General features: G+C 38.3%; 1 protein-coding gene across 2 annotated transcripts in view; it reads right to left on the bottom strand.

Annotated features, from left to right (window-relative positions):
• LOC114025752 (inversin-like) overlaps window positions 1-20,918 on the bottom strand; it is a 223,771-nt gene that overhangs the window by 92,264 nt on the left and 110,589 nt on the right. The gene's annotated exons all lie outside the window — the stretch shown is intronic.

The raw sequence follows: 20,918 nt of genomic DNA, 5'->3' as shown, positions 1-20,918 counted from the left end.
TGATGGAAAAGGGCAGGCTGAAAAGAGCAATAGAGGGCTGGAATGTAGTAGTAGTAATAATAATAATTATAATATATATACACACATATACATAGTGCTTTAAAGGTTTACCAAATACTTTATTCACAATAATTTACAACAATTGTAAAGCACAGATGGGAAAGTATCATCATCACCATTTTAAAATTAGCAAACAATAGACCTAGAGACATTAAATGACTTGCTCTGGTCACAAACCAGTAAGTACCAGAAATGGGATTTAAGCCAATGTCTTTGAACTCCAAGTTTCACATTCTTTCTACTACATCATATGGCCTTTAATGTAGAGTAAATGAAGACAAATGAGAAGGCTAGAAAGGCAGGTTCAATTCAAGCTGTGGAGAGCCTTGAGTACCAGGAGGAGTATATATTTTATTTAGGAGCCCATGAAGATTTTTGAGAAGGATGACATGATCCCTGAGATGCATTAGGAAAGTTATGTGGGCAAGGCAACAAGGAAAGACCAGAAAAGGGGCTTGGCTGGAGTCTATTACAGGGGGTAGATCAGTTAAGAAGAGGTATTACATTAAAACTGAATCAGATGCTTTTTTTGAAATAAAAAAAAAAATAAAACCCACTGGGACCCATCTAACTTTCCAATGATCCAGCCCATATCTCCCCATTTGGGCCATAAACATACTCAAAGATAATTGAGAAATTTAGATCTGGGAGGCCATCTAGTCCAATGCCTTCATCTGTAAGATGAGGAAATGAAAACCTTAGCACACGTAGTATGTGATAGAGGCGGGATTTGAATCACACTCTTCTGATGTCAAATCCAATGCTCTCTCTGCTATATCACACCATCAAAAGAGACTTTATCAAATACCTTCCTTATATTTAGGTGTATTATGTCTAAACAACATGGTAGAGTACATAGAGAGCTGACCCTAGAGTCAGGAACACCTGTGTTCAGTTTCTGTCTCTGACACATACTTCCTGTGTGATCCTGGACAATTCACTTGAACTCTCAGTATCCCAGGCTGAGATTGTAAATTGCAGAACAGTTAATGACCTGCATTGATAAAGTTTCTTCATTGGCAACTCTCCATACCAATGAAAATACAGGTCCAGACCCCTCCCATCTCCAAAATACTCAACTCTGTAAGCATATGGTATTTTTGTTCCTTTAGTCTATTTGCTCTGTTGAAAAAGAAAATCAGATTAATTTTGCTTGTATTGTTCTTACTAAACCAGTGAGAGCTAGGACAGTAGTGCAGGACAGTGAATGCTAAACCTCGAATACGTAAGACTTGTAATCAAATCTAGCCTCAGATACTTAATAGCTATGTGACCCTGGGCAAGTCACTGAACCTCTATTTGTCTTAGTTTCCTCAGTCATAAAATAGGGAAAATAACGGCACCTATGTTGCAGGGTTGTTAGAGGATCAAATGAAATAATATTTGTAAAAAAAAGAAAAAAAATCCTTAGCACAGTGATGGGGCAATATAAATGCTTATTTGTTATTGTTGTTCAGTCGTTTCAGATATGTCTGACTCTTCGGTGCCCCATTTTTGGGGGGTTTCTGGACAAAGATACTGGAGTGGCTTGCCATTTCCTTCTCCAGCTCATTTTAAAGATGAGGAAACTGAGGCAAACAGGATTAAGTGACTTGCCAAAGGCACACAGCTAGTAAGTGTCTGAGACAGGATTTGAATTCACAAAGATGAGTTTCCCTGAGTCTAAACCCATCACTGCACCACCTTGCTGCCCTTAAAAGTTTATTTCCTTCCCCTAAACCCATGCTAGATCCTGGTGATCACTAAGTACTCACAAATCAACCATTTAATAATATGTCCTAAAATCTTGACAAATGGTAAAATGGTCTGTAGTTTGTACATTATTCCCTTTTCTGAAAATCAGAATATTTTCCTATTTCTGTAGCACCTCTCTCATATTCCTGAAATATCATTAACAGTTCAGTATATGTATCTATGACTTTTTAATATTTTGCCATATAAGCTGAATGCTTATTTAGAACAGCAGGGTACCAATATTTATCTTGAATTTTAATCATATATTAATTATTTTTGGTTTATTCTTCCAGTCTGAAGATCATTCTTTTTGGAAAAAAAAAGACAGAAGAAAAATAAAGAGGTGAGCGATGCTGCTCGATTTCATTCAGTTAAAAATGTTCCATTTAGCCTAGATAGCAGGCTCATCATCCTTATTCTGCTTTTCTTTTTGCTTCAAACATAGCTAAAACAATCTTTTTTTGTTCTCTGTAGCATTTTTTTTACAAGCCCAGCTCATTAAGAATTCCAGCATTAAAAGTGCTGTTTTTACAGGTACAAATGACTATTTTGTATTCATCCATTATATGATCTTTCATCTTTTGAACCTGTCTTTTGAAAGTCTGAGCTCCCTATGTTACTACTTCAGTCTCTTATCAGACTTTCATAACTCATACCTTCTAATAATTACCGCAAAAACTATTTCATACCCTCTGATTTTATTTTTATTTTTAAAATAAATTCTATTGATATATTTTGTCATTTATTGCACAGATTTTTCCCTGTATCCTTTCATATCCCCCATTCCTAAGAGCCATCCTTTACAACAAAGAATTTCTTTTTTTTACCAAAAAGAAAATGAGGAAGACAAAAAAAAATTCAACAAAACTAATCAACAAATTGAAAAAAAAATTTACATGGTATGCAATGTTCCACACCTGTAAAAAGGAGTGTATTGGGGAGGGGAGGTGTATGTCTTCTCACATCTCTTCTTTGAGGCCAAGCTTGTGTTTTGTAATTTTATAATATAATTTTAAATTGTTTTGTGTTTGTTGTTCTTTTGACTTATGTCATTGTACGTTAGTGTTTTGTTTCCTGGCTCTGCTTACTTCACTTTGCTTCCATTCACGTAAGTCTTCCCATGATTCTCTGCAGTCACTATATACGTCATTTCTTAAAACACATGCATTCATGAACCACAATTTGTTTAGCCTGACTTCCCGCCACTCCTCTGATGTTGACTATTCCCATCTTTCATCTTTGCCAATTAGTTAGATGTGAGGAGAAGCCTCAGGTTTGTTTTTATTTCCATTTATCTTCTTATTAGTTACTTGGAGCATTCTTTCATATGATTTTTTTAAAATAGTTTGCATTTTTCAAGAACTATTTGTTCAACTCCTTTAACTGCTTACCTATTGGAGAATGGCTTTTGGTCTTATATATTTTTGTTAGTTTTCTATTTATCTTGGATACTAAATCCTTATCTGAGAAATTTGTTACAAAGATTTTTTTTTCCCAGTCAACCATTTCCCTTTCTTATCCCAGATGCATTTTAATTTTGTTTGTGCAAAAGCTTTTCAATTTCATGTAATCAAAATTATCTATTTTATCTTTTGTAATTGCTGCTATCCCTTGTTTGCTTAAGAATTCATTTCCTACCCATAGCTGTGAAAGGCATACATAATCTGTTTTTCTTCTAACTTTTTGTGGTATGATCTTTTATATTCAGGTCACATATTCATTTTGAATTTACTGTAGATTATGATATAAGCCTAATTTTTGCCAGACTGCTTTGTAGTTTTCTCAGCAGTTCTTATCACATAGAGAGTTATTTCCTAAGCAATTTATGTTTCAGATTTATTCAACACTTGAGTATTGAGTTCCATTATTTCCGATTTTTCCTTGTTTAGTCTGTTGCACTGACCTACTTTTTTTTTTTTTTTAACCAATACCAAATGGTTTTGATGGTTGCTAATTTGAAATATATTTTGAGGTCTGGAAGGGCTAGTCCCCCATCATTCCTATCTTTTTTCAATTTTCCGTTGGCATTCTACCTCTTTTGTTCTTCCAAATGAATGTTGTTGTTAGTTTATTGAATTCTATAAAGTGTCCCTTTTGTAGTTTGTTTGGTATAACATCAAACATGTAAATTAATTTTGTCAGTATTGTAATTTTTATTATATTGACATGGTCCAGCCATGAGCAGTGAATATTCTTCCAGTTATTTAGGTTTTCTTCAAGTAGCATTTTGTAACTGAATCCATAAATTCACATTTTTAAAAAGAGATTTTGAGGTACAGGATGGATGATAATATAGTTAACTGAATTTGGAATTGGCTAAAAGGTTAACCCCCCCATAATAACTAATAGACTTATGATAATGGTGGTGTACATATCACTGAATACGTAGTCAAAATAGCCAACTGAGCAACAGAGTAGAATGACTATGCATTCACAGCTCGGTACTAGGGGCTTTGAGGCATGTGTGCCATAAAGAAGCAAAATGCCTCACACAGTAATTCTTTCTACATTTGTGTTTGTTGTTCTTTTGATTTAAGTCATTGTACATTAGTGTATTGTTTCCTGGCTCTGCTTAACTTTTATATTACTTTTTACTTTCTTTTACTCTACTTACATTTCTACATTAGCAGAGCAGTAGCTCTGTCATTACAGACCATTATGACCTATAAAGCCTAGAAATGGCACCACCAGTAATGTAAACATATCACAGCTGATCCAGGAGGTTGATCAGGAGAATATCGTGATTAAACTGATGCATTCACTAGACTGTGAGCTTTTGCTGTTGGGGACTTGCGTTGCATTTCCCTGTGGATGAGATCTTTGTAGACCCACTCATATGTTAAGTTCAAAAGTTTGGGGATCTGACCTTCCAGAAGCAGAAGGAGAGTTTCTGGGCAGATGCAGCCTCTTGGAGATTGAAGAAAATCCTATAATCCACCCTTCTAATCATACAGGGGGAAATTCTTGGGTGACAACTGTCTTTTTTGGGAAAAGATAATGGTGCACAACTTCCCTTCTTCCACTACCACAAGCTGGAGGAATATTAAGATAATAAGTCATGACAAGGGGGAGCAAAAAGATAGACTTTGCTCTCCATTATTATCACAAGTTATTCAAATAGTATTAGTGTGATGAGAAGCACATTGCTGCTCTAGCTGCTTCAAACATGTTTCATGGTCAGAAAAGAATCTAAGTCCTTAAGGTTATACCATAAAGCTCTATGCTTATATGGGTTTCTGGGATGAAACTGGGACTTGCCAGAATGCCAAGGGTTGCCATCAACCCCAAATTTGCTTTTTTTTTTCCTAGGAGAGTCCAAATTAGAGGGTAGTACAATGAGTTCAGGAGGAATACATGGGGCCCTGAGGAATGAAGAGACTGCCTGGAGGGACTGGAGAATTATAATGATTATTTAAGTTCTATTGTGAATTCTTCATGAAGAGGTCAGAAAGCATCTGAGTCTGAGAAGTCAGTTTGAGGAAGGAAAAGGGCTGGCTTAAATGATTTCCAAGGTCCCTGACAGCTATAAATTCTATGAACTAAGGAAAGAACAGGTAGGATAAAAACACCATAGCAAAAAACATAGCAGAGTCTAATAACATCTTATTATCAATCCAAATAGAGGCAGAGAAGGCAGAGGTCTAACTGGAAGGAAATTTGTTGTCCAGATGGATAGGCAATTGACCTAGATATAGGGAAGCCCAAGTTATGGGCTGGGTCCTGGAAGAGTGATTCAACAATGTCAGGGCAGGACTGGAAAAACAAGATTGACTCAGTATATATCTAGAGAAATATTGAAGTAGGGTTCCTTATAGCTTCTCTTCTTAGGGCCAGCACTGATCCAAAAGCATAATCTGGGATGAAGCCTACCTTGATAGGATTAGAAGGGAATGGGGGTTGGGGAACCAATCTTGCTAACCCCTACCTATAGTTTATTTGGTTGGAGGTAACTAGTTATATTTCAGGGATCTGAAAAAATAAGAGGAGAAAATATCAATTTTTTCCATTTTTTTTATTCAGTAGAAAATTTTCTTCATTTGAAATTGTTTATATTGAGATTATTAAAAATTAACTGGTATAAATACCAAAGTAATCAACTATTTTCTGAAGTAGATGGTTCATGACTTTATCATTATAAAAAACTCAAGCATGATTTATAGATTTTTATTTTCACCAATAAAGGATTATAAAATAGCCTCAAATTCTAGACAAATAAAGACTTCAATATGTAGTTTAGGAAAATAAATAATGACAATTGCTTGTGTAAGAAAAATTCAGTTAATAGCCTATAAAGTGCTAACTCTTTTGATATTAAAATAGGTGTGTGGCATTTGGTGATTTTCATTTGTTCTTAATATTTTACTTACTTGAGCTTCATTTATCTAGATTATCCATTTTAATGAATGCCAAGAAGAAATGTAAAAATTTCCTCAAGAGGGCACCCTGCTTCAAATTTCTTGCCATCTCTTTTCTTCTAAAAAGCAATAAATACTCAAGAAAACCAAATAAATCGATGGGGCACTTTTCATACCCAGAAATCAGGTTTGACCTTTCTGGTCATAACATTTCAAAGATAATAAAATAATTCATCGTGACCTTTAAAAGATATTTAACCACTGCAATCCTGCTGATGTACAAGTCAGTGGGAGTTGAGGTTGGGCAAAGATTTTTGCCTTGAACCCCTCACCACTACATATACAGAAATACTATGACAAATTTTTATAGATTAGCTTTGGAGATGAAAGGAAGCACAAAGTCTATTGTGGACAGACATTACTTTTAAAGAAGAAAGAACACCTGATGCACTTTAAAAATAAGAATGCCTATATTGATGACTATCCACTTATACCTGAGATTACCTATTTAAAACAACATTTTCCACAAAAATATCTGAGAAGTGTACATTGTGATAAAATGTGGGCATACAAGATAGAGATGGTCAAGTGGGATCAGGATTCAGGCACAGACCTAAATGAATTAAGTAAAGAATATAAATATAGCAGATGTCAGAAACAACCAAAAGGTTAAGAGTCCAGGCAGTCAGGGTCAGAGGCATAGGAGCTATTAAATAACAGAGACAAATAAGAAGCCAGAAGACCACAATCAAACCCAATGGGTCTGCATGAAACCCCTGCCAAAAAACAGTTAAGAAAGTCCTGGAATTCAGGAATTTACATCTAGGGTCCTGGTGGCAAGAGATACTGTTACTTTCTCGGGTACCCCCAGAGGAAAATCTCTGTCCAATTCCACTCAATTCAACAAACATTTAACAAGTACCAACTATGTACAGGCAATATGCTAGGTGCTAGGGACAGGAAGACAAAAATAATTGAGCAGTTTATATTGTACCGAAGGCAGATAAGAGAAAGAAGCTGAATGTAGACTGGCCCTTTCTTTTCTAATACTCTTGTTGGAAAGCCCCCAAAATAGAGATGTTATCTGAGCTCTTAGGGTTTGGAGACCCTTTCATTTGAGATGGATATCCATGGTAGAATTAGTAATCAGTATTTGTAATTAGAATGCAAGCCAGAATTAGTCATGTAGGCCAGTGGACCTAAGACTACTTGTTTCTCCACTGAAAATTGAAAAACATGTTCAGAAGTGACAGCTACATGGAATGTGGTCAGACTGATGCATGATGCCTTAAAGTTAATGGTTAAGCTCACCACTCACGTAGGCTGATGATGCATGTTGGTAATGGCCATGTAGCATGTTAAGGGAAGCATGATGCACAGATAATAGGGTGTATGTAAAGTCTACTGAAGGCAGTTCTACTCTGAGACATTATATAATACACACCTGCATGTGACCTATTTTTCTAATCTACTGTTTACAATTACACCAAGTAATGCTGAACAATGCATAGTTTGAAAAGTATAATTTAGTGGATATGCAGCCAGGGTAATTTGCAGGGACTTGATGCGCAGGCTTTGCAGTATCCCCTCCTTATTTCTTGGTCAAGAGGTAAGGGAGAGTAGGGTAGGCTGCAGTAGACATGGCGGCAAAAGGAAGATCGTTTACTACAATGCTGAGGGCCAAAGGTATGTGGCAAAAGGGCAATGCGAAAGCTCTACATGAAGAAAAAATAGCCCCATGAAGAAGAGGACGTTCCTAATAGATGCAGCAATGAGAGAAGCCTAGAACTGGCTGCAGTGGGTGGTGGTCATGACCAAAATTATCTGAGGTGGAATCAGGAATGGAAAGGAGGCAAGTCGATCTACAGAAGAGCCAGTAACTGGAGTGCTATGATTCTGAGCTTGAAGGGGGCAGCAACATTGGAAGCAAAGACTCAGGGTTAGGATAAAGGCAACTGACTCTGAAATAGCCCTGTAACCATCCAGTGGCACCACACCCCCTCCCCCAGCTTCCCTTAGATTTTTCCCAATTGGTGTCTAGTCTGGGGGGACTGAAACTGAGTCAAAGCTGAAAGGCAGATTTGGTACAGTGGAAAAGGCAAGAGATTCGAAGTGAGAGGACCTAGATTTAAATCCTCACTCTGCTACTTCATAACTGTATACCTGTGAACGAGCCATTTTATTACATGCGCTAGGCCTCAGCTTCCTCGTTTATAAAATGAGGGAGTTGGACTAGGAAGCTTCTCAAGGACTTTTAGGCCTGAATCCTCTTATTTTTTTTCAGTTTACCTCATTCTGGGGTTGGAGTAGAGGGAAAAGGGAAGTTGGTATACTAGGCTCTTCTACGCCCTTCACTGCCTTGAATAAATTGTATTTAAAAGATACAGAAAAAATATCTGAAATGTGTATACTTGTTACTAATGCTAGTGTAACATGACAAACGTGGGTGGTTAGAGTGAGGCGTCTCTTGGTATGAACTCCTTCCATATCACACCATTCATATATATCACTGTTTATACGAGGTGTGCAGAATATCCCAGTGTTCTGTGGGTTGGCTAGCTCACACCAACCTACTCTCACCCCGAGAAGTCTAAATTCCCAGACACAGAATACTACTACATGGTTACATTTAAACTCTCTCAGTGTACTAGGGGTAACCCTGTTAAATGGAAATACATTCCTCCTACTTAATACTCAGCTCCTGAGCACCCACCCAATGCATTTTCTATGTACATAACCAAGCCACTCGCACTACCAACGTGGATCAACTCATCTCTAGCTTACAGACATAGAGAGTCGCCCAAGAGGTTAAGCGGTTTCCCCACAGCGATGCAGTTACTATTGTCAGAAGAAGGACTTGAGCCAGGTCTTCTTGGCTCCAAGGCCAGTCCTCTAACTAATTATATCGCGCTGTCTTCCTAGGGCAATGAAATACCTCGCTTTAAAAAATGGATTACACAGGAGGAAAGATGTTGTAGTAGCACTTGTCAAGAAAACATACACCTGTGTGGAAATCCACAAACGTGGGGGAAGGAAGATGGTGGAGAATATTTTAGTGAGGATCAAAGAAGAGAGAAACAAAAGTAATACCATTGTGAGAGTGTATTAGGGATGCCTTGGCTAGATAATGAGTTGACACAGATCACGACACTGAAACAGAGATAGGATATAACTGTGATGGGGGTGTTAGCTCTTTGGACATTTGCCGGAAGTCTTACGGTGCTAAAAGCAGAGCATCTGATATGTTTCTGCCTTGCCAAAGATTTCAACTCTCAGAAGATAGCAGAAGTAACAAAGAGAACTTTTTCTCAACGGATTCAGACTAATATGCAGGAACTTGATGGAGAAGTAGAAATGGCCAGAAACACTAATTCCATTCAACATACATTTATTAAGTAGCTACTATGTATGACATAGTGTGCAAAGCGTTGGAGATACAAAAACAAAAACAAGAGAGTTTGAGGGCCTCAAAGACCTCAGTTCTGCCTTGGGAGAAAGTTAGCAGGCCAACTTAAGCATTCACGACATAAGAAGGAGGAATCCTAGGCAGAGACTGATGCTGACCCAGACAATAGGAGACCGGATTTCGAAAAAGTTCAGAGAAAAGTGTAGGTGGGATTCTTTGATCTGAGATAGCAAAATGCAACCTGCTTAAAAGGATTGGGAGGCTTCCAAGAACAAAATTCTGATAACGCAAACATTAATGAGTGTGACCTTATGTATCACTTAACTTCCCTGGGTCTCAGTTTCCTTATCTGTAAAATAAGGGGGTTGGGTTAGATGATTCTTGAGGTCCCTTCCAGCTCTAGATTTATGATTTCCATGAAGAATAAAATACAGAAAACTCATATTTGTATAGCGCTTTAGAGTTGACAAGGCATTTTCCTCTCAACAACCCTGTGAGGTAGATATTACAAGTATTTTTATCCTCTTTGTAGATGAGGACACTAAACTCCAGAGAGCCCAAGTGAGTTGGCTAAAGTCTTATAGCACAATAGTATTCCATTACATTCATATACTACAACTTGTTCAGCCATTCCCCAATTGATGGCCATCTCTTCAATTTCCAATCCTTTGCCACCATTAAAAGAGCTGCTATGAATCTTTTTGTACATATAGGTCCTTTTCCTTTTCTAAAAAACTCTTGTTGAGTTACATACCTAGTAGTGGTATTACTTGGTCAAAGGGTATGCATGGTTTTTATAGTTTTTTGGGCATAGTTCTAAATTGCTATATGGAACGGTTGAATCAGTATATAACTTCACCAACAGTGCATCAGCATCTCAATTTTTCTACATTCACCCCAACATTTGTCATTGTCCTTTTCTGTCATATTAGCCAATTTGATAAGTATGGGTGGTAGCTCAGAGTTATTTAATTTCCCATCTTTGACACTTGTTAGCTGGGTAACCATTGGCAAGGAAAGTCCTTTAACTGCACTGAACCCCAGGCAACTTCTTAAAACTATAATTTCTAGACAGGTTTACACATTAGCATAGATGGAGGTAGTTCCCATGTCACAAAATCATATGCTTTCAAATACAGTTCCTTCAATTGTGTTTCTAAAATTGGATTTGGAGGTTATTTTGAATGCAACAAATAGGATTTTTAATTTAATTTTTAATTAAAATTTAATACAATTTTAATTTTAATTTTTACATATAAGCATTCATTCAGAATATCCACATACCTGCTAGTGGTGTGCTATAAAGGACTCAGGCAAAAGTTTTAAGATCAATGTCATTATTTTACTCCATTATAACTGTGGCAATCAGGTTTCTCTGGACCATGGCCGAAAGGCCCAAGAGAGCTTTTCTCTATTGGTTTACATATCAACAACTATATGCAAATACAATGAAGAGGTGGGGTTTTTTTTTCCTGATTATCCCTTTGGATCATGCTTAGCTTCAACTGATCCAAATATATGATTAAACTGTATTTACTTGGTCTATTAAAATAAACCTCAATGCAAACATGTCTGCCTGTTAAGAAAACAAAGAAGTTACATGGATCACTTTAGAGATGCAGTAACTTAGGTATAGAGGAAGTAGGGAGATTAGAATTCTTCCCCAATTCTTACATTAATTACACTAAGGGGAGTGAAATCTCCTCCCTTACACTATACCTAATGACCTTGTGATTATATCCTGGCTTGTTAACATCTTTTTACCTTGTAATTACATCAAATGAACTAGAGAGGGGTGGGAACTCAAACCTTCCCCTCTTTCACTAATAACACACTTTTTAGCTTGAAGGAAAACCTTGGAAATTAATCAGTCCTATCCCTTTATTTTAAAAATGGGAAAATTTAGAACCAGGTAAAGTGATTTGCTAGACCTTCTGACTCCTAAGTCAAGCATCCTTCCATTACACCACACAGAATTCACCTGGCTGCAAAATAGACATAAAATCTGCTTTGTGAAATTCACAATCATTAATTCCTGTGTACTTAACATGGGTCAAATTGGTCAACTCTAAATATGGCAGGTTAGTCTAACTACATAGCACCCATAATGATATCAGCATCACTAGCCTGACTTCTATAAATCTTTAGAAGCTTCTCTCCTCTAAGAAACTTTATTCAAGACTGAAAACAAAAAACGAAAGAGTTAGCTCAAAAGTCTAAATGCAGCTCCTTTTTTTTTTTTTTTTGCCAGTTTTCAAATTTAAGATGTTCATCCATCTGGCAGTCCAACTAGACAACACATCAGCCAAGAACATCTCTGACTTGAAGCCGATTCTGGCTCTCAAATGCAATCTGACTGAAAGGAAGGGGATGTCTTCAGTTGCTCTGGGGCTGAACTCCTAAGCTATTTTCCCTAATGTCTTTTTTTTTAAACCTTGGCTATACTTGCCATGATTTCCATAGGAATAGATAGCTATCAAGTGACATGCAGTCAAAGGGCAGAACTGGGAAGGAAGCTGCTAGTGTAACACCCAGGATCAGGTCTTTTTTCCTAAAATAAGGAAATACTCTAAAAAGGCATCTTCGATGCTCCTCCCTCTCTTTGCCCAGGGCTGGGATTCTTTGTGTTTTCTCTGCTTTGTGAAGCTCACTTTTACCCACTAGTACCATGGAAAAGCATCCTGTTATTTGAAGAAGTAACCAGAATCTAATTTAGAGCTGACTTCTCCTACTGTGTCATTTTTCCTCCCTTGTGCTTTAAAGTCATTCTGGCCAAACTCCTTTGCTATCATGTAAGAGATCTCATGTGATATGTTATTCACATCTCCTTCAGGATAAAAGGTTAAAACAAAAACAGCATTCTTTTTGATGAAGGGTTAAATTTCAAGTGGCTTTGCTAGGAAATGAACATAAGAAAGCCAGGCAAAATACATAAAAATTCTGCAGGGAAAGGACTGGGCACTTCTCCTTGATTCCAGATGCACACTGCTTTTGTCCTTTGGTGTGACTCAGATAGCTGAACTACCATGAGAGACAGGGAGGTAGAGATACACAGAGAGACAGAGACAAAGAGAGAGAGATAGAGAAAGCAGACAGAGAGAGACAAAGACAGGGAGAGACAGAGAGAGAGAATAGGAGGAAGAGTAAAGAGAGGAAGGGGAGGGGGGCAAGAAAGAGAAAGAAGGGAGAGGGAGAGAAATAGAAGAGGGGGGAGAAACAGTGAGGAGGAAGAAAGTGAGGTGTGTGTGTGTGTGTGTGTGTGTGTGTGTGTGTGTGTGTGTACAGTATATTCCAGCAAGGAGCTCAGCCAAATCAGAGTAGTTGCCTACACCTCCCTTCTTTCTACCCACAAACACGCCTAGGAGAAAAAGGGAATTAGACTCACTCTGTTTCAACAAGCAGACATTTATTAAGAACCTACTATGTGGAAGGCATTCTAGGATGACTCCTCCTGGATCTGCTTCTGGCTTTCTGGACTTTACCACCATACCTCAGCTACGATCTCATCCTGGAATTTCCCTCAGTGTCTGGAGCCTCCTCACCATGGAGCACCCTACCGCCAATATCCCCTTCTGCCATGGATGAGTTCCTCCCAAGGCCTCCATTTTAGAAATGCCAGTCTTCATTCCCCTCCTGGCTCAGATTCTGACTTTCTGAGCTTTGATACCATGCCATAGATACGGATATTGTCTTTGCTCCTCCTCCCACTTTTGTGTGTTATCTTCCCACAGTAGAATGTAAGTTTTTTGAGGGCCGACTTAGCACAGTCCCTGGAACATAACAGGTGCCTAATAAATGCTTGTTGCCTTGCCTTGCTTTGCATGATGCTCTGGGAATCCAAAGATGAAAACTGAATAGTCCCTGCTTTCAAGGATCTTATAGTCTCCCCTGTGGATTTGGTGACTGAGGATAAAATGTGCACATAGGTAAGTGTAATACAAAATAGGGAGGAAAGGGAATAGGGGAGAATTCAATCAATTAAGAAAATCATTTAAGAGGCTGGTACTGTCCTGGCAGATGGTGAGGAGAACCTGACTTAGGCAAGTTGCAACGTAAGGAGAAAGGGACAGATTTGCTAAAGTTGTGGGGAGGCAGGTGGTATACAATTGACAGGACCTGGTAATTGACTGGATGAGGGAGATGAAAGATTCAGGAAGGACTCTGAGGTACTGAACCTCTGTGTAACAAAGATGGTAGGAACCTTCATAGAAATAGCAAAGAGGATTCTGATTGGTCCAAGAGGGTAGAACTAGGAACATTTGGGTAGAAATTGCCAACAGGTAATTTCAGTTCAATAGAAGAAAACATACACACTCATATATACATACATATTAGATGTAATAACTTGTTAGAATATAATATGTAATATGATAGCTTATTCTACTTTTAGACAGTTTTAGTTACATATGTATTTGTGCATATATATAGAAGTTTATATAAATACACATACCTATGTATGCATGAGTATATAAATCTATTTATATACTACTACTGCTGCTATTACTAGTTAGCATCTATATAGGACCTACTATGTGCCAGGAACTCTGCCAAGCACTTTACAAATATCTCATTTGATCCTCACAACAACTCTGGGAGGTAGGTGCTATTATCATCCCTATTTTATAGTTGAGGAAACTGAGGCAAACATAGGTTAAGTGACTTACCTAAGTGCACACAAGCAGTTATCTGAGGCCAGATTTCTAGAGCATTAGAATCAGGAAGACCTACTCTGACATGCTTGCTAATTGATAGATAGAGAAGATTTCCTAGCTGCACTTACGTGGTCAAATTCCACGGGCAAGTTCTGTTCCTGGGGTGGTGGGGGGGTGGAGACAAACAAACTACATCTATGTGTATATATGTGTGTGTATGTATATATACACACATATATCTATATAAACATCTATAATATGTTTTAAAAGGATGGCAAATGCTTTAAAAAAAGGTATATGATTACCCTAGTTCAATTTCAAGGTAGATACATTAAATTGATTTAGCTTTCCAGGCTGTTCAAAATATTTTGGGTTTTAAATTTTTTGTCGGCCATCAGTTAGCTCCTCCGCCCATGCTGTATAAAAATATTTTTTACCACCTTAAATAAGGAACCAAAACAAACACTAGGGAAAGAACTACTCTTCTTCTGAAGGGAATGTGTGTATATAGCAAATGACAGGGAGGCTTAAAAGATCCTCTTGTGTTCATTTAATGGGTTACTTGTTTTACCTTGTGCACTAAAAAATCCCCAAAGAATCTTCCTCAGAGAAAGCTATTGACTACCATCTTCTCCAGAAGCAGCTGGCTCCCTATTTGTCACTGTGCTCACATCCTGCAATTTTTAATTTTTTTCTTATTTATCACGGTCATATCATCAGGGAATTTTTTTTTCCTTCTTTTGATAACCCCAGATGACCTTTTTTGGAAACATTTTCTCTTCTCATTTAGATATGCACAAATATTTCACTTCCAAGCACATTAATAGTGAAGTCTTAGGGGGCTATAGAAATGCTATTTTCATTGATTTACATCCTCCTCCACCTTCAGAAATAATCGTTTAAAAGAAAACTCCCTTCCTTTGTTACTGTTTGTTTTAGGTAAAGAAAAACAAGAATGCTTCGCTCTCCATATCCCTGTGCTCCAGCTGATGTCTACTTTTTCTACCACTGTATAAATCTGTCATGAGAACATTCAATGTACTTCTCCCCTCAGTGGCCCTGATAAGGCCTCTCTGAGCTGCATGGCAAACCCCTTTATTACAAGACAATCCTGAAATATTAAAGTCTGAGGTTGCAGGTAACCAATCTTGTTTACCCTCTTGTTCCTCGGGGAGATCTAGGATTCTGATATTATGTTCCCTCCTTTGGCTTTCCAAGAAGCCTACAGCATGGTTCATACTTCAGTTTCATTGATTCTATCATGCAGTTTTAAAAATCAATTCATCTACTCAGTCCAGGTATGTATCTTGGGGGGCATTTTCTAAAACTAATTTTCAGATCTGTCTGTTGTCTTCTTCAATTCCGTAACAGAAGTGGAATTGTACAAAATACTGAAAAAGGCAAGATTTACATGTGAAGCATTAGACAGAAAACTGAAATTAGGGTTATCTTTAATGAGCTTGACCAAGACTCAAAGGCTTCAGCTACTGAGCACTGCCCTCTGTATTGACGCTTGTTACCCATTCTCAATGTCAAAGTCTTTACCACCATATTTAGGATGGGCAGAGGTGAATTCTAATTCTGTCCTGTGTAAAATGATACATAGCTCTGTCACCTGTGGCTATACCTCAGTAGCTCTTGATCTCAAACCAAACTGAGGGAAAGGTGTCTGGAGTAGAAGAGGATGGTAAAATACAATATAGTGATAAGGCATAGTGGATAAAGTGATAAAAGATGATTTCCAAGACCAAAAGCATTCTTTCAGTCTCCTTTTGGTCTTTATTCCAGAGAAGTTGCCCTGCTTGCCTCATCCATTCTAATGGGGGAGAAAACATTCAAACCACATATGAAATAAGATATGTACAAGGTAAGTGGGAGATAATTTCAGAGAAAGTGCCAGGGCAGGAATGGGGAACCTGTGGCCTCAAGGCTACATGTGACCGTCGAGGTCCTCAAGTGGGGCTCTTTGACTGAATCCAAACGTCACAGAACAAATCCCTTTAATAAAAGGATTTGTTCTGTAAAACTTGGACTCAGTCAAAAGACTGCACCCGAGGACCTAAACGGCCACATGTGGTCTCTAGGCCACAGGCTCCCCACGCCTGGACTAGGGTATATAGTGATAAGGAAAAGCCTCTTGCAAAAGGTAGGGTTTTAGCTGAGTCTTAAAGGAAGTCAGCTGGGTAGGCTAGGAGGTGGAGGTGGAATGCTGAAAGCATTCCAGGCATTGGGGACAACCAGCAAAAAGGCACTGAGTCAGGAGATGGACAGTAGTATTCAAGAAACAACAGGAGTTGTTACTCCTCTAATGTTCCTGGAGCACAGAGTATGTGGAAGAGAGTAAAGTGTATGAAGGCTGGAGAGGTAGGAAGCAGTCAAGTTTTGAAGGACTTTCAAAGGCAAATAAAGAATTTTATATCCTATTCTGGAGGTAATAGGGAGCCACTGGAGTTTATGGGAGGGAGGGAGAAGGAGGGAGGGAGGGAGAGAGAGAGAGAGTGAGGGAGACAGAGAGAGAGAGAGACAGAGAGAGAGAGACAGAGAGAAAGAGAAAGAGAGACAGACAGACAGAGACAGAGACAGAGACATGGTTAGACCTCCAATTTAGGAAAATCACTTTGACAACTGAGTGGAAAATGGACTGGAGTAAGAGACTTGAGGCAGGGAGAACAACTAGCAGGCTATCGTAGGTACAATAATCCAGGTGTAATTCGATAAGAACCTGCACTAGGGTGGTGGCAGTGTGAATTGAGAGACGAGGGTATATACGAGAGTCGATGTGAAGGCAAAAACTACAAGACTTGGCAACAGTTTGGATATAGGGGGTGAGAGTGAGGGGTAAAGGATGACACCTAGGTTACAAACCTGATGATTGTGAGGATGGTGGTGCCCTCAACAAAAATAGGGAAGCTGGGAAGAGTATGGGGGATGGGGAAATAATGAGTTCTGTTTTGGATATGTTGAGTTTGAAATGCCTATGGGATATCCAATTATAGATGTACCAGAAGCAGCTGGTGATGTAAGACTAAAAGTCAAGAGAGAGAGGTTAGGGCTGGTTAAATAGATCTGAGAATCATCTGCAAAGAGATGATCATTAAATTCATGAGAGCTGATGAGATCAAGTGAGAAGAGAAAAGGACCAAGGACGTGGGTCTTGGGCACACTTATAGATGGTGGATGTGACTTGGATAAAAATCCAGCAAAAGAGACTGAGGAGTGTCACACAGGTAGAAGAAGCAAGAGAGAACCGTGTCATGAAAGTGTAGAGTGAAGACAGTATCAATGAGAAGAGGGTAATCAACAGTGTCAAAGACTGCAGAGAAATCAAGGATGATGATGGAGAAAACACCATTAGGTCTGGCAATCAAGAGATCATTGATAACTTTGGAGAAAGCATTTTCAGTTGAACGATGAGGTAGAAAGCCAGACAGCAAGGCATTTAGAAAAAAAGTATGAGGAGACAGAGGAAGTGGAGGCACTGATTGAAGATGTCTTTCCCAAGGAGTTTACCCATAAAAGTGGGTAGAGATATAGGGCAATGACTATGGGGGTTGGTTGGATCAAGCAAGTTTTTGTTTTTTGGGATGGAGGAGATATGGATGTGGACATGGGCAGGCAAGGAGGGAAACAGTCAATAGATAGGGAGAGGTTGAAGATTAATGAGGGAATGGAATGCTAGAGTGAGCAATCTGATAAAGACAAGATGGAATGGGATCAAGGATGCATGTAAAGGGGTATGCTTTGGCAGGGGAAAGGGCCATCCCATCTTAACTTCCTGTGTGTGTCTCCATTTTCTTATCTATCCATTCAATATCTCCCTCTCTTATCATTCTTTCCTCCCTACCCCAATCCTAAGGTCAGTACCCTTGATTTCCTGATCCTCTGCTGTTCTTGTCTCATTAACTCTCAGCTCTGGCAAAACCATAGCCTCCAATTTTTCTGCTCTTAAAAACTGCTGGGAAATCATGAAATCACACAAATTTTATCCACTCTAAAATTATTCTTTGTATTCTCAACTGAGCCCTCACTGTTCCTGGGCAACCCTTTATTCAACAGTCGTTGATTATCTATGTCTATTCTATGACTTTTTTTCTTTCCAGAAGGGACTTCTGTCCCTACCCTAAGTGATGACTTCACCTATAACTTCAATGAGACAAGGCCTCCTCACTTCCCCTTCTTATAATTCAAAGCTTTTCAGTGTCTTCATCTGTTATCTCCTTTTTCTTTTAGTCTCAAAGGAAAGGACAAGGATTCTCTGCTCTGTTAAGATTCATTCCACCAGTGCCTTTTATCCCACTCTCTCCTACCATCTTCAGGAACTTGCTCCTTTAATTATCCCCTTGCTCTTACGAACTTTCAATATCTTCATCTCCACGGAGCCTTTTCCACATGACTACAAATATACTCAAGTCTCCCTAATCCTAAAAGTGCCTTCCTTGAGCCTTCTGACTACTAGCCTTCTAACTTCCAACTAACATTCATTCTGTTTCCTTTCTTTTACTGTGAAACTTCTAAAAAAGAATAGTTTACACTCATGCCTTCACTTTCCTACTGTCTAACAATCTAATTTCTATCCCCACTACTCTACCGAAAATGTTCTCTTCAAGGTCAATAGAGCCCTTTTTATTGCAAAGGTTCATGGATCTTTTTGCCTTCCTCATCCCCTTGATCTCTCTGAAGCATCTGACACTGTTGACCCCCCACCTCTTTCTCAATGCTCTCCTTTCTTGGCTTCCATGACATTGCATTCTCCTGGTTCCTTTCTGATCTAATTGCTTCATTATTTTCTTTATTGGCCTCTTTTTCTTTTTCTCAATCCCTTAATACTGGTGTTCTGAAAGGTTCTGTCCTTGGCCCTCTTCTACTCTGTCTCCATACTCCCTGCCTCGGGAGACTTATCCACTCATGTGGTTTTAACTATTACTTCTGTGCTGATGACTTCCAAATCTCTATCCCCTCTCCTCACCTCCTAAGCTCTCGATCTACATTTCTACTTATCTCTTAGACATCTTTACTTGAATGGTCCACTGGCACCTTAAACTCAAAATGTCTCAAACTGAACTCTTTATCTTTCCCTCCAAACATACTCCTTTTGCCGACTTCTGTGTTTCTGTTAATAGGATGACCATCTATCTAATCAGTTATGTTTGAAATTCTGATGTTGCTCTTTTCCTTCCACCTTCTACCAAATCACTTCCTTGCAATATCTCAGCCATCACCTTTATTTTCATTGCTATGACCCTAACATGTTTATGTGTATATATAAAATCTTTAGATCTCCATAATGGTAGTGAGATCTCATGTCAGTGGCATTGCAGGCAAAGCATGGAATCAGTGGCCAGCTTTGGGGGTTTTATGACTTAGGAAATACACTTTTCGGAATTATGTATTTGCCAGCTTATTAATCTATAGCTTAAGCATATTGAGACAGTGATTGGCCAACTCAGAGGCAGCTAATCTTAGAGTTAAAATGTTTGACCCATCCTTGAAACATTAGGTTATTATCTATACAGCTATAGCTCCTTGGGAGTTTGGACAAATAACCTCTGGCTTCAGGTGTGTAAGGGTAGCAAACAGGTTTAAAAAAAAAAGCCATTAAGACTCTGCCCATGGTCTAAAGTATACAACTTAATTCTTTACTCTCCAAACTTTAAAGCATACCATATAGGTGCAGTAAACATATTAATATTTACTCAGGGTTTTTCTTCAAAACCCTAACAGAGATTTCCAAAATTGATGATTTCACATATAAGAGTTGAATCAGCAAGCAAAACACAGAGACCTAGAAAGGGCTACCATTACATTACCATGTGTAATTACCATTACACATATTGTGTCACTTCATAATCTGGTGCCATTCTTCCTTTCCAGCTTTAACTCTTCCTGCCACCCTCTATGTCCTCCACACTCCAGTCATACTGGATTTCTTACCCTCCCTTGTATATGTATCATATCCTCTTGTTTCTGTGTCACTGTACACAGTGTTCCCCAAAACCTGGAATGCCCTTCCCTCACATCCCCCTGATTTGTAATCCTTCATTATCTAACTCTTCACTAACCAACATTATCCATTTCTTCTGTGAATTTATCCTGGGTTTCCCAAGTCATAAATTAGCTTCCTCCTCAGAGCTTGCTTAAATACCTGTCTTTTTTTTTTATTTTGCATTGTGATTATTTGTGTATGTGTCCTATTCCCCTCCTGAGCTCTATACGAGAAGAACCCTGGGTTTTATTTACCTCTACTGTGCACATAGCAGGTGTTTAACAGATGTTTGTTGATTTTGGTTGAATAGTTTCTTATCCTTCAGACTGCATTTCTATTTCTACATATTTCATATTCACATATTAATCTTTACAGCATTCAAAATTATCATCTTTAATTATCATCTATTGTCATCTATAACTGAGGAAAACAATACTGAAAGGCATTATCTAATCAGTTCAGTTTTTAAAAGGCATTATTTCTATCATTCACAAATTCCATTAGCATCTCCAAAGCTAAATTTGGGAATGGAAAATTTAGAACACTCTCCTAACAATTTGAATGAGAGGGAGAACAAAATTGGTTGTTCATTATTCTATAGGTGTAGATTAATTAAAGTGAACCTTATCATTGACATGCCAACTCAAGTAGCCAGTTTGTGGGAATCAAAGTTTATTTCTACATTACTTTCGCTTCAAATATAATTCACCTCATTCTCATCCATCACC

The sequence above is a fragment of the Vombatus ursinus genome, unplaced genomic scaffold, assembly GCF_900497805.2.
Source record: "Vombatus ursinus unplaced genomic scaffold, bare-nosed wombat genome assembly UNPS02014832.1, whole genome shotgun sequence".
NCBI classification, from domain to species: domain Eukaryota; kingdom Metazoa; phylum Chordata; class Mammalia; order Diprotodontia; family Vombatidae; genus Vombatus; species Vombatus ursinus.
This window is presented reverse-complemented; position numbering and strand designations above follow the sequence as displayed.